This window comes from Scyliorhinus torazame, chromosome 24 (genome assembly GCF_047496885.1).
Source record: "Scyliorhinus torazame isolate Kashiwa2021f chromosome 24, sScyTor2.1, whole genome shotgun sequence".
Classification (NCBI taxonomy): domain Eukaryota; kingdom Metazoa; phylum Chordata; class Chondrichthyes; order Carcharhiniformes; family Scyliorhinidae; genus Scyliorhinus; species Scyliorhinus torazame.
In genome coordinates this window covers 46,556,680-46,570,842 of record NC_092730.1, presented here as the reverse complement: position 1 = coordinate 46,570,842, position 14,163 = coordinate 46,556,680, and the positions used below count along the sequence as shown (strand labels likewise).

Below are 14,163 nucleotides of genomic sequence, written 5' to 3'. Positions count from 1 at the left end.
TGAGGAGAAACATGTTGGACATGGTCTGGGAATGTTTCACTCCGGTCCATTCCCAATATATCCTGCCCTGATGGGATGGGCTTTTCCTTCCAATCGTTGCAGAACACTTTTTAAATATTGATTAATATTCGTTAATTATCATTTATTAAGTATTGTTTCATATGTTTAGTGTAGTTTATTTAAAAATACTAATTACCAGACGCGATAAATTTTTACTTTCATTCCCGAAACAGCCAAATTGGGTGAAAACCATCAATAAGATGCAAAGGGAGCCCCGGTCATTTGTGTTGCCAGTGGTTTGTTTATGGAGCTGAGTAAATATCCCGGAGCAGAGCGGCTGCGAGCGGGGTTCGAACCTCCGCGGGGATACAATAATGTGCGTTTGCCGTTTGTGTCCACACATTTGGCGAGGAATGGAGCTGCTGCTGCCCGGTGAGCTGGGCAAGCAAGAAGCACAGATATTGACCAACTGCACCCGCTCCAAATAGATTCCCCAAACTACTGGACAAAACAAAAACAAGCACAACTGATCTTTTCAGAAACTATGTCAGTCTCTACGAAAACAATATGCCAACACCGCTTCAAGATTCGATCTGCTGTAAGAATTCACTATGAACTGCCTCAATGTCAGCCGTAATTCCTTACCAGCTCTCAGATAGAAGCTGGCTGTTTAGAAGTTTCCTTCACTTTTCTAGGTCCGGCTCAGTAAGAATCAATCACACCCCCATGATCTGCTTTTCTCCTGTTCTCAGACACATCCACTTTGTACAAGTGCGCACGAAATGATTTGCAGAGTAAGAGTCAGACTCGTTCTCTCTCGATCCCTTTATCCCAGAGCCGCCTCACAACCAGGAATGGAACTTCTTACAGAGCAAGAATGGAATAGTTTGTCGATTCTTCTACTGATTCACGGCCGTCCATCACCAGGACGTATTGGTCCAAAAGAGTTGGGATGAGATGGGGCTGAGTTTCACTGTGTATCCAATCAGTCCCCGGAGAAGCACAAAAACAGTGAGGGAGGGAGAGAGAAAGAAACATATAGAGAGACAACAGAAAGAGAACAAGAAAATATTTTTTAAAAATGTTCCATTTCTGCCACGATCTTTTTACACAGAAATACATTCACCTGAATGAAATCAAACCACGTTTCCATTCGCTGCCGTTGCTGCTTCTCCTTCCGAACGTTGCAGGAAACTTTATTATTTATTGATTGTTGCTTTGAGGGTGAACTCCTTATTTATCTTTATGTTTCGTTTAGTTTCCAAAAAGAACGTTTTTCTAAAAAACTGAATTCGATAAATGTTCATACCGTTAACAGACAACCAACCGAAATTCCGATTCATTGTCGAGCCGGCAGCTTTTCCGGGGAGTTGAACAAACATTTCGAATCACACTCGAATCTGCGGGGGGAGGGGGGGGGGAACGCTATTGGATTTGAAGTCCAACGACTTGACAACTCGGCCATCAAAGCTGCATCATTCAACAGTAATTTGGTCGATAGAATACATTCGAAAGCCGGCCTTGGATCACTCCAGGAAGTCATTGCATTCAAGCGATCAAAGCGTCCCCGGGGTTTATGTGAGGAGGGGTTGAATCTTGTGGAAAATAACCATTCGATTTGGAAAGAAGCCTTCAGATATTCGAAAATCTGAGTTCCCTAAACGCACAATTCCACTGATTAAATAGTTTGTGTAACAACATCAGTTACATTGGAAAAATATAAGAAATTCATGTTCCTTTTCAAATGCAGCAGCACTAAACTTCCCAGTCTGGATGAAAATTAAAATGATGAATCTAGAAATTAGAGCACAGAGGGAGACCAGTGGAGACCGAATGGTCACGTGATGACGCAACTAAAATGATCACGTGTCTGGATTCCTGCAATTCTCCCCGGATCGCGGTCAGAGCACAAGCCAGGAGGAGCAGCTCAATTATTAAATCAATTATTTTTTTATTACAACTCCTTGGTTTCCAGTGATTCAAAGACAACCATTTCTACATGGTGTCAGGAGTGGACATTATAGCAGAAGCATTTGAACGCATCGACCTCCTTGCTTCATAGAATCGTAGATTCTCCAGCGCAGAAAGCCATTCGGCCCAACAAGTCATTACTTACCCTCCGAATGAGCACCGCAGCCACTCTCCACAAGAAGATGTTTAATGGGCAATGCAGCACCAGCTCGGCTAGCTCAGTCGGTAGAGCATGGAACTCTTAATCCCAGAGTCGCGGGTTCAAGTCCCATGTTGGGCGCTTCCTTACTATTATCGGAAAAGATTGATGCTGAATGATCTGTCTTCACAACAAGAAGGCAAGGTTATGTCGCTGGACTGGGAATCCAGAGGTCTGAACTAACCCTTGGTGACAAGATTTAACAAATCTGGAATTGAAATTTCGTCTCAGTAATGGCGCAGAAAGGTTCTGCTTCAGGCGGATCAATTTCCACAACTGGGAACACATTTACACAACAGGGAACGATTTGACACAACCACAGCGAAGATCTGTCACCAGCAGAGTGACGGTTCCGACAGAGAGAGCACAGTTACACAGCAGAGAGCACGGTCACACAGCAGAGAGCACAGTTACACAGCAGAAAACACATTTTCCGAAAAAAACAGTTTCTTCATATCGGCACCTTTACTGTGTGTCATTGTGTGTGTGTCCTGATAGTCTCTTCCTGCATTTCTCTGTGTCTTTCTCTGTCTGTCACAGCCGTGATGATGTTACGGATTCATCTCACTTTTCCGAAACAGTAATTGTGATTGACAGATGCAGAAATATTTCCACACTCACATTCAGTACCAATGTCTGATAGAGACTGAATTCCACTCTCACAAAAAGTACCAGACATTGACTCATAATGAAGGCATCCTGCTCTCACAACCTGTTCCAGAGACTGAGGTGCAGACTGTTCCCTCCACTCGCGAACACTACCTGTGATTTACAGATACAGAACAAATCCCAGTCAGGTGAGTAGCAGAGTTTGATGGGTACGACATGTATTCCACAATCGCCTTCTCTGCGCCAGATAATCAGACGCAGTCGACATACGGTGTCTGTGTTGTTTTAACAAGAGTTTTACACAAGAACCGGAACACATTTACACAATATCAGGGTATAAGACGGAGGAGCAGAAGTAGACCATTCAGCCTATCGAATGTGCTCTGTATTTCAATGAGATCATGCTTGATCTGATATATGACGTGTTATGACCTCATACGGTGGCACGTTGTCACAGTGGCTACCTCACAGCGCCCGCGATCCGGGTTCAATTCCAGCCTTTGGTCACTGACTGCGTGGAGTTTGCACTTTTTTTCTGTGTCTATGGGTTTCCTCCGGGTGCTGCGATTTCCTCGCACGTCCAAATGTGTGTGGGCTAGGTGGACTGTCCATGCTAAATTGCCCCTTTGTGTTTATAAAGTTGGGTAGTGCGTTACAGGGATGTGGTTGGGGCATAGGGACTCTTTCAGAGGGTCGGTGCAGAGTTGATGGGCCGAATGGCCACCTTTTACATTTTAATGATTTCATGATGATCCTCATGCCCACTTTCCCGGCTTTTCATCTCTAGATTTCATGATTAACCTTTTTAACCAATACTCCAACTAAGCCTCAGGTACCAGTAACTCCTCAATGGGCGCTAATTTTCCGGCTGCCAATCATTTGATCAGTCTGAGGGAAGTCGCATCCTGGAAACATCATAAATTGATCCAGTTCCAAAGTAAATTAAGTCGCTTCAGTCCCTGATAACCAAAGGCTGCTTTCCCCGTTGACGGTGAGACCTGACTGATGGTGATTTAACCTCAGGATCGCGATAACTCAGGTGAGTGGGAAGGCTGCGAAGGCGGGGTTTTCCTGATTCAGTTCTATTGTAACCGTGTGATCTGAATCTAAATAACCTGGTTCTCACTCTGTTAATATTGTCTCACGCTGAGGCAGACCTCACCGATTGGATAGACGAGTGATCGTTCTTCAGTCTCGTCATGGACGAATCCGCTAAATATTAGACCATAAGACCATAAGAAATAGGAGCGGAAGTAAGGCCATTCGGCCCATCGAGTCCACTCCACCATTCAATCATGGCTGATTTCAACTCCATTTACCCTCTCGCTCTCTCCACAGCCCTTAATTCCTCGAGAAATCAAGAATTTATCAACTTCTGTCTTAAAGACACTCAACGTCCCGGCCTCCACCGCCCTCTGTGGCAATGAATTCCACAGACCCACCACTCTCTGGCTGAAGAAATTTCTCCTCATCTCTGTTCTAAAGTGACTCCCTTTTATTCTACGGCTGTGCCCCCGTGTCCTAGTCCCCCCCTGCTAATGGAAACAACTGCCCTACATCCACCCTATCTAAGCCATTCATTATCTTGTAAGTTTCTATTAGATCTCCCCATAACCTCCTAAACTACAATGAATATAATCCCAGGATCCTCAGACGTTCATCGTATGTTAGGCCGACCATTCCTGGGATCATCCGTGTGAATCTCCGCTGGACCCGCTCCAGTGCCAGTATGTCCTTCCTGAGGCGTGGTTCCCAAAATTGCTCGCAGTATTCTAAATGGGGCCTAACTAATGCTTTATAAAGCTTCGGAAGTACATCCCTGCTTTTATATTCCAAGCCTCTTGAGATGAATGACAACTTTGCATTTGCTTTCTTAATTACGGACTCAACCTGCAAGTTTACCTTTAGAGAATCCTGGACTAGGACTCCCAAGTCCCTTTGCACTTCAGCATTATGAATTTTGTCACCGTTTAGAAAATAGTCCATGCCTCTATTCTTTTTTCAAAAGTTCAAGACCTCGCACTTGCCCACGTTGAATTTCATCAGCCATTTCTTGGACCACTCTCCTAAACTGTCTAAATCTTTCTGCAGCCTCCCCACCTCCTCCATACTACCTGCCCCTCCACCTATCTTTGTATCATCGGCAAGCTTAGCCAGAATGCCCCCAGTCCCGTCATCTAGATCGTTAATATATAAAGAGAACAGCTGTGGCCCCAACACTGAACCCTGCGGGACACCACTCGTCACCGGTTGCCATTCCGAAAAAGAACCTTTAATCCCAACTCTCTGCCTTCTGCCTGACAGCCAATCGTCAATCCATGTTAGTACCTTGCCTCGAATACCATGGGCCCTTATTTTACTCAGCAGTCTCCCGTGAGGCAACTTATCAAATGCCTTTTGGAAGTCAAGATAGATAACATCCATTGGCTCTCCTTGGTCTAACCTATTTATTATCTCTTCAAAGAGCTCTAACAGGTTTGTCAGGCACGACCTCCCCTTACTAAATCCATGCTGACTTCTCCTACTCCGACCCTGCACTTCCAAGAATTTAGAAATCTCATCCTTAACAATGGATTCTAGAATCTTGCCAACAACCGAGGTTAGGCTAATTAGCCTATAGTTCTCCATCTTTAGCCTTGTTCCCTTCTTGAACAGGGGGTTACAACAGCGATTTTCCAATCCTCTGGGACTTTCCCTGACTCCAGTGACTTTTGAAAGATCATAACTAACGCCTCCACTTTTTCTTCACTATCTCCTTTAGAACTCTGGGATGTAGCCCATCTGGGCCCGGAGATATATCAATTTTTAGACCTCTTAATTTCTCTAGCACTTTCTCCTTCGTGATGGCTACCATATTCAACTCTGCCCCCTGACTCTCCGGAATTGTTGGGCTTTTACTCATGTCTTCTACAGTGAAGACTGACGCAAAGTACTTATTTAATTCCTCAGCTATTTCCTTGTCCCCCATCACTAGATTACCAGTGTCATTTTGGAGCGGCCCAATGTCAACTTTTGCCTCCCGTATGTTTTTAATCTATTTAAAGAAACTTTTACTATCATTCGTAATGTTACTGGCTAGCCGACCTTCATATTTGATCCTCTCTTTCCTTATTTCTCTCTTTGTTATCCTCTGTTTGTTTTTGTAGCCTTCCCAATCTTCTGACTTCCCACTACTCTTTGCCACATTTATAGGCTTTCTCTTTTGCTTTGATGCATTCCCTAACTTCCTTTGTCAATCATGGCTGCCGAATCCCCCCTCTGATAATCTTTCTTTTCTTTGGGATGAACCTCTGTACTGTGTCCTCAATTACTCCCAGAAACTCCTGCCATTGCTGTTCTACTGTCATTCCCACTAGGCTCTGCTCCAAGTCGATTTTATCAGTTCCTCCCTCATGCCCCTGTAGTTACCTTTATTTAACTGTAAAACCTTTACATCTGATTCTACCTTCTTTCTTTCAAATTGGAGATTGAATTCTACCATATTATGATCACTGCCTCCTAAGTGCTCCCTTACTTTAAGATCTTTAATCAAGTCATGCTCATTACAGAACACTAAGTCCAGTATGGCCTGTTCCCTCGCGGGCTCCATCACAAGCTGTTCCAAAAAGCCCTCCTGTAAACATTCAATGAATTCCCTTTCCTTGGGTCCACTGGCAGCATTATTTACCCAGTCCACCTGCATATTGAAGTCCCCCATGATCACTGTGACCTTGCCTTTCTGACATGCACTTTCGATTTCGTGGTGCATTTTGTGCCCCCGGTCCTGACCACTGTTTGGAGGCCTGTACATAACTCCCATTATGTTTTTTTGCCTTTGTGGTTCCTCAACTCTACCCACACAGACTCCACATCATCTGACCCTATGTCGTTTAGTGCTATTGATTTAATTTCATTCCTAATTAACAAGGCAACCCCGCCCCCTCTGCCCACCTCTCTGTCTTTTCGATAGGTTGTGAATCCCTGGATGTTTAAATGCCAGTCCTGAACCCCCTGCAACCATGTCTCTGTGATGCCTACCACATCATACCTGTCAGTCATAACCTGGGCCACAAGCTCATCTACCTTGTTCCGTACACTGCGCGCATTTAAATATAGCACCTTTAATTCTCTATTGACCGTCCCTTTTTGTTTTCTTAGTGTGGTGGATCTTGGTTTACTGAGCCTTTCCATACACTGTGTCATATTTTGTGGGATGGGGACTATCGTAACCTCTCCTGAGTTTTGTCTTTTCGTGCTTTTTTGTATTCCTAAGCAGCTACGCTTCCCACTGATTACTTCACCTCTTGTTTCCCTGACTTTCCCTTGCCCCCCAATCTTTAGCTTAAAGTCCTATTGACCACCCTATTTACTCTTTTCGCCAGAACACTGGTCCCAGCTCGGTTCAGGTGGAGACCATCCCAACGGTATAGGTCCCCCCTGTCCCAAAACTGATGCCAGTGTCCCATGAAAAGGAACCCCTCTTTCCCACACCACTCTTTCAGTCACGTGTTAACTTCCCTTATTCTTGCCTCCCTATGCCAATTTGCACGTGGCTCGGGCAGTAATCCGGAGATTATAACCCTTGAGGACCTGTTTTTTAATTTGAATCCTAGCTCTTTATAATCTCTAAACAGGTCCTGTTTCCTAGACTTGCCTATGTTGTTGGTACCGACATGGGCCACAACAACTGGATCCTCCCCCTCCCTCTCCAGTATCCTTTCAAGCCGGTCAGAAATACCAGGCAACGTACAATGCGGGACTCTTTATCCTCCTCACAAAGGATACTATCTATCCCCCTGATAATAGAATCCCCTACAACTACAACTTGCCTCTTTACTCCCTCCCCTTGAATGGCCTGCTGAACCACGGTGCCTTGGTCAGATGACTCATCCTTCCTGCAGCCCTGTTCGCCATCCACACAGGGAGCAAGTGCCTCACACCTGTTGGACAGGGTCAAGGGCTGAGACTCCTGAGATCCTGACTGCTGGTTCCCTTTAACTGCCTGACCTGCAGTCACACCCTGCTGTCCCTGGCCACTGGCAGGATTTAAACTAGTTACTCTGACAGGTGTGACTGCCTCCTGAAACACAGTGTCCAGATAAGTCTCCCCCTCCCGGATGTGCCTCAGTGTTTGAAGCTCAGACTCCAGCTCATCAACTCTGAGCCGGAGCTCTTCGAGCAGCCAACACTTACTGCAGATGTGGTCGCTGCAGCTCGGAATGCGATCTGCCAGCTCCCACATCAAGCAGCTCAAGCACATCACCTGACCAGCCATCACTGATTAATTAATTAGTTTAATTTAAGTTTACGAGTTAAGCTGTGTTTTGTTTTAAATGTGGTGCCGATTTGCGATCAACCACAATATGAAGGCACGTTCTGGAAAGTTTACCTTTCAACCAGCAATAGTCTCATCGTACCACAATAATTTACCATTAATCTGCTCCAAGTATACTTTCACGTCTCGCTGAAAGAATATAATCCCTATTTCCTGGGGAATAAAGCCAGGCAGGAGTAGAAACCTGTAACTCAATGATCAGAAAATGTCCATCGTGAAATGTGTGTTCCGATGATCGACGGATTCCTCTGTGAAGCCGGGAACGTTTGTTTTTGCTGTCAAATGATGGTTAATTCCAGTCTTTCAGCGGGGGCCTTTCTCACTGTGTGGAAACATCTTGGAAATAATATTGAAGTGTTTCACATCAGTCCATTCATAAAAGTCCCTGAATGTGATGGGAATTCATTTTATTGAAAAACACTGCATTTCCAACATTGAACACGGGGCTGGAGTCAAAGATCATAGAATTTACAGTGCAGAAGGAGGCCATTCTGCCCTTCGAGTCTGCACCGGCTCTTGGAAAGAGCATCCTACCCAACGTCAACACCCCCACCCTATCCCCATAACCCACTAACCCCACCCAACACTAAGGGCAATATTGGACACTAAGAGCAATTTATCATGGCCAATCCACCTAACCTGCACATCTTTGGACTCTGGGCGGATATTTTCCATCAGTTCATGGATGCAGAACGAATTAAGACGTTTCGACGCATGCACTTGTCGGTTGAGGTGGCCGAGTGGTTAAGGCGCTGTGCTGCTAATCTATTGTGCTCTACGGATGTGTGTTCGAATTCCATGCTCGTAGATTTTAAATCCACTTTTCTCGGAAGTAGGCCTCCTTTTTCCAAGATGGATATGCAATCACTGATGTGACAATCTATTCCAAGATGTCAGGCCAGATTGCATCGAGTTGGGTTAGAGGACGGTGGAACGGAGGCAGACGTGTTTGGGGTTTAACCGCTCTTTGACACCAGTTCTTCTTCGGCTACCCACAGTACAGTCGAGGATACCGGGTTGACTTCTCCCATAATTACCTTCTGCCACCTCTCCTGGATGAACATCCTCCTGTTTGTGCACTGGAGGGTTGCTTCGGTCACTTGTCTGTGAGAAGGTCAGATATTAAAGTTCCATGAAGTAAAGGAGTTGTACCACGTGTTTAAGGGGATGCACAAGAAACCTTTGTGCTCTGCGCACGTGAGTTCGAATCCAATCCTCGTCTGTAACGTATCTGTTGTGTCTCTGTTTGATCCACTTCATGAGGGTGACGGAAAAATGCTGTGATTTTTAGTGTTTGGGGCTTGGGGTTGTGAATAATCGAAAACTTTCCATATTGAAACCACTTTAGAAAATGACGAGAAAGTTACTTAATTCACTCCCCCCCATAATTGCGCACACATTCTGAGTGGGAAACTATTTCTTTCCCTCAGTTTTACAGCCATGAAGCCGCGCAAACGATAGATTCATCAGATAGATGAGCAGTATTACGCCATTCGACCCATCGAGTCTGCCCGCCATTCGATCATGACTGAAATGTTCATCATCTGCTACCTGAAATGTTACGGAACAAGAGATCGATTGAGATATCAGCCAGAACACCTCCTCCCGAGAACACATAACATTGGAGCTGGGATATGCAATTTAGCCTCTTGGGCGTAAAACCTTCCATGTGATCTTGCCTGATCAAACATAATGGCCTCAACACCACCGTCCTGCCCGTTCTCCAGAACCATTCAACTCATTACCAATAAAAGTCTCTCTAAGTCCTCCTTAACTTTCTCACTGTCCCTGCATCCACCACACTCTGAGGAAGTGAATTCCACAGAATTACAACCCTTTGGGAGAAGTAGTTTTTCTTTTTTAAATTTGCCGCCTCATATTCTAAGATGATGACCTCTCGTTTTAAACTGCCCCACAACAGGTAACATCAACTCCACGTCTACAATATCTACACCTTTTCGCATCTTAAACACCACACTTAGATAATCCGTATAAATTCTGAATGAGAAACAGTTGACCAGTCTTCCTCAGTTTGAAACTCAGGATGTCGCGCAAAAATATCCGATTCAACTATTACTGCGATGGCCGGGAATCGAACCGGAGTCAACGGTTTCAAAAGCAGCGATGCTCACCACTATACCACCATCGCTGCATTTTCTCCATCGAATACCTGGTTGAATAGAAAGAGGCAAATAATTTCCATCAGTTCATGGATGCAAAACGAATTAAGACGTATTGACGCAAAGATTTGTGCGACGAGGTGGCCGAGTGGTTAAGGCGATGGACTGCTAATCCATTGTGCTCTGCACACGTGGGTTCGAATCCCATCCCCGTCGGTTTTTCGCCCATTGTTTCACGGAAGTGGGATTCATTTTTCCACGATGGATCTGCAATCACTGATGTGACAAACTATTCCAAGTTGTCAGGCCACTTGCATCGAGTTGGGTTACAGGAGGGACGAACGAAGGCAGACGTGTTTGGGGCTTAACCCCACATTGCCACCACTTCTTCTTCGGCTCCCCACTGTGCAATCGAGGTTACCGGGTTCACTTCTCCCATTATTAACTTCTGCCACCTCTCGTGGATGAACGTCCTCCTGATTGTACATTGGTGGGGTGCTTCGGCTACTTGTCTGTGACAAGATCAGATATTAAAGTTCCATGAACTAAAGGGGTTGTATCACGTGGTTAAGGTGAGGCACAATAATCCATTGTACTCTGCACACGTGGTTTCAAATCCCATTCTTGTCTCTAACGTGTCTGTTGTATCTCTGTTTCATCCACTTCATGAGGATATAGAAAAAAGGCTGTGATTTTTAGCTTTTGTTTCAGGGCTTGGCGGGCGGTGAACAGTCGAACACTGTCCATGGTGAAGCCAAATAATAAAAAGCTGAGAAAGTTACTTTTCACTCCCTGCCCTAATTGCGCATAGATTCTGAGTTGGAAAATGTTCCCTCCCCTCAATTTGAAACTCACGAAGTCGCACAAAATATAAGTTCATAAAATATAGGAGCAGAATTAAGCCATTAGGCCCATCGAGTCTGCCCCGCCATTCTATCACGGATGATGTGTTCCTCATCTGTTACCTGCAATGTTACAGATGAAGAGGGCGATTGATCTCAGCAAGAATACGTCCTCACTATAACACATGACCTAGGAGCGGGAGAAGACAATTTAGCCTCCTGAGCATAACACGTTCCATGAGATCTTGGCTGATCCCATACTGGCCTCAACTCCACCCGTTCTCCATAACCCTTCCACTACCAACAAAAATCTCTCTAACTCCTCCTTAAATGTATTCACTGTCCCTGCATCCATCGCAATCTGGGGTAGCGAATTCCACAGAATCATAGATCATAGAATTTACTGTGCAGAAGGAGGCCATTCGGCCCATCGACTCTGCACCGGCTCTTGGAAAGAGCACCCTACCGAGGCCCACACCACCCAATCCCCATAACCCAGTAACCCCATTCAACCAACCCTAAGGCCAATTTTTGGAAACTAAGGGCAATTTAACATGGACAACCCGTCTAACCTGCACATCTTTGGACTGTGGGAGGAAACCGGAGCACCCGGAGGAAACCCACGCACACACGGGGAGAACGTGCAGACTCCGCACAGACAGTGAGCCAAGCCGGGAATCAAACCTGGGACCCTGGAGCTGTGGAGCAATTATGCTAACCACTATGCTACCGTGCTGCCCGAATCACAAGTCTTTAGAGGCTCGATTCACAGTATAAAAGTGATCCCCTACAGTGCAGGCTGTGTTTGCACTGAGTGCTGAATTTGGTGCATTTGAGTGCTATAGTGAGAGCTTGGTGACTGAGAGAGTGCTGAATTTCCTGCATTTGAGTGCTATAGTGAGAGTTTGGTGACTGAGGGAGTGCTGAATTTGGTGCATTTGAGTGCTATAGTGAGAGTTTGGTGACTGACGGAGTAAAGTGAGGAGGGAGTAAGGTGCTGCTTGCATTTTGTTTCCTCCATTTCCGCAAAGAGTGAGAAGAGAGCCAGGAGTTTACAGAGAGTGCAGCTGACTGGGAGCAGTGTCGGAGGGCGGAGATCCAGTTGGTCCACAGGGCAGCTATATTCTGCAAGGTAAGAGGGGATGGAGGCTAGGCCAGTTGCATGCTCCTCCTGTAGGATGTGGGTGGTGAGGGATACCACCGATGTCCGCGCTGACTATAACAGCGGGAAGTGCACCCAACTCCAGCTCCTCAAAGACCGTGTTAGGGAACTCGAAATGAAGCTGGATGAACTTCGGATCATCCGGGAGGCAGAGGGGGCGATAAAGCAGAGTTACAGGGAGGTAACCACACCCAAGGTACAAGACAAGAATAGCTGGGTTAGAGTCAGGTGCGGGGGGGGGGGGGAGGAGGCAGACAGTGCAGGGATCCCTCGTGGCCGTTCCCCTTCAAAATACGTATCCCGTTTTCGACGCTGTTGGGGGGGATGACCTACCGGGGGAAGGCCCTAGCGGCCAGGTCTCTGGCACTGAGTCTAGCTCTGGGGCTCAGAAGGGAAGGGGGGAGAATAGAAAAGCAATAGTTGTAGGAGATTCAATGGTTAGGGGAATAGATAGGAGATTCTGAGGTCGCGAGCGAGACTCCCGGAAGGTATGTTGCCTCCCGGGTGACAGGGGCAAGGATGTCTCGGATCGTGTCTTCAGGATCCTTAAGGGGGAGGGGGAGCAGCCAGAAGTCGTGGTAAACATTGGTACCAACGACGTAGGTAGGAAAAGGGGTGTGGAGGTAATAAATGAGTTTAGGGAGATAGGTTGGAAGTTAAAAACCAGGACAGACAGAGTTGCCATCTCGGGTTTGTTGCCGGTGCCACGTGATAGCGAGGCTAGGAATAGGGAGAGAGTGCAGCTGAACATGTGGCTGCAGGAATGCTGTCGGAGGGAGGGCTTCAGGTACATGGATAATTGGAGTGCATTCTGGGGAAGGTGGGACCTGTACAAGCAGGACGGGTTGCATCTGAACCAGAGGGGCACCAATATCCTGGGAGGGAGGTTTTCTAGTACTCTTCGGGAGGATTTAAACTAATTTGTCAGGGGAATGGGAACTGGATTTGTAGTCCAGCAAATAAAGTAGCCGATATTCAGGACGCCAAAGCGTGTAATGAGACAGTGGGGAAGGGAACACTGACAAAGGAGATTACTTGCAGGCATGGAGATGGCTTGAAGTGTGTATACTTCAACGCAAGAAGCATCAGGAATAAGGCGGGTGAACATATGGCATGGATCGGAACTTGGGACTACGATGTGGTGGCCATCACGGAGACTTGGATAGAACAGGGACAGAAATGGTTGTTGGAGGTCCCTGGTTATAGATGTTTCAATAAGATTAGGGAGGGTGGTAAAAGAGGTGGGGGGGGTGGCATTGTCAATTAGAGATAGTATAACAGCTGCAGAAAGGCAGTCCGAGGAGTATCAGCCTACTGAGGTAGTATGGGTTGAAGTCAGAAATAGGAAAGGAGCAGTCACCTTGTTAGGAGTTTTCTATAGGCCCCTCCAATAGTCGCAGATATGTGGAGGAACAGATTGGGAAACAGATTTTGGAAAGGTGCAGAAGTCACAGGGTAGAAGTCATGGGTGACTTTAACTTCCCAAACATTGAGTGGAAACTCTTTAGATCAAAATAGTTTGGATGGGGTGGTGTTTGTGCAGCGTGTCCAGGAAGCTTTTCTAACACAGTATGTAGATCGTCCGATCAGAGGAGGGGCAATATTGGATTTAGTACTTGGTAATGAACCAGGGCAAGTGATAGATTTGTTAGTGGGGGAGAATTTTGGAGATAGTGGCCACAATTCTGTGACTTTCACTTTAGTAATGGAGAGGGATAGGTGCGTGCAACAGGGCAAGGTTTACAATTGGGGGAAGGGTAAATACGATGTTGTCAGACAAGAATTGAAGTGCATAAGTTGGGAACATAGGCTGTCAGGGAAGGACACAAGTGAAATGTGGAACTTGTTCAAGGAACAGGTATTACGTGTCCTTGATATGTATGTCCATGTCAGACAGGGAAGAGATGGTCGAGTGAGGGAACCATGGTTGACAAGAGAGATTGAAT

General features: G+C 46.0%; 2 non-coding genes across 2 annotated transcripts; both read left to right on the top strand.

Moving 5' to 3' along the window:
- The first annotated feature begins 2,178 nt into the window (after positions 1-2,178).
- On the top strand, positions 2,179-2,251 carry trnak-cuu (transfer RNA lysine (anticodon CUU)). The gene has a single exon. It is a non-coding gene; the product is annotated as a tRNA-Lys (tRNA).
- An 8,096-nt stretch (positions 2,252-10,347) lies between these two features.
- On the top strand, positions 10,348-10,429 carry trnas-gcu (transfer RNA serine (anticodon GCU)). The gene has a single exon. It is a non-coding gene; the product is annotated as a tRNA-Ser (tRNA).
- Positions 10,430-14,163: the final 3,734 nt, after the last annotated feature.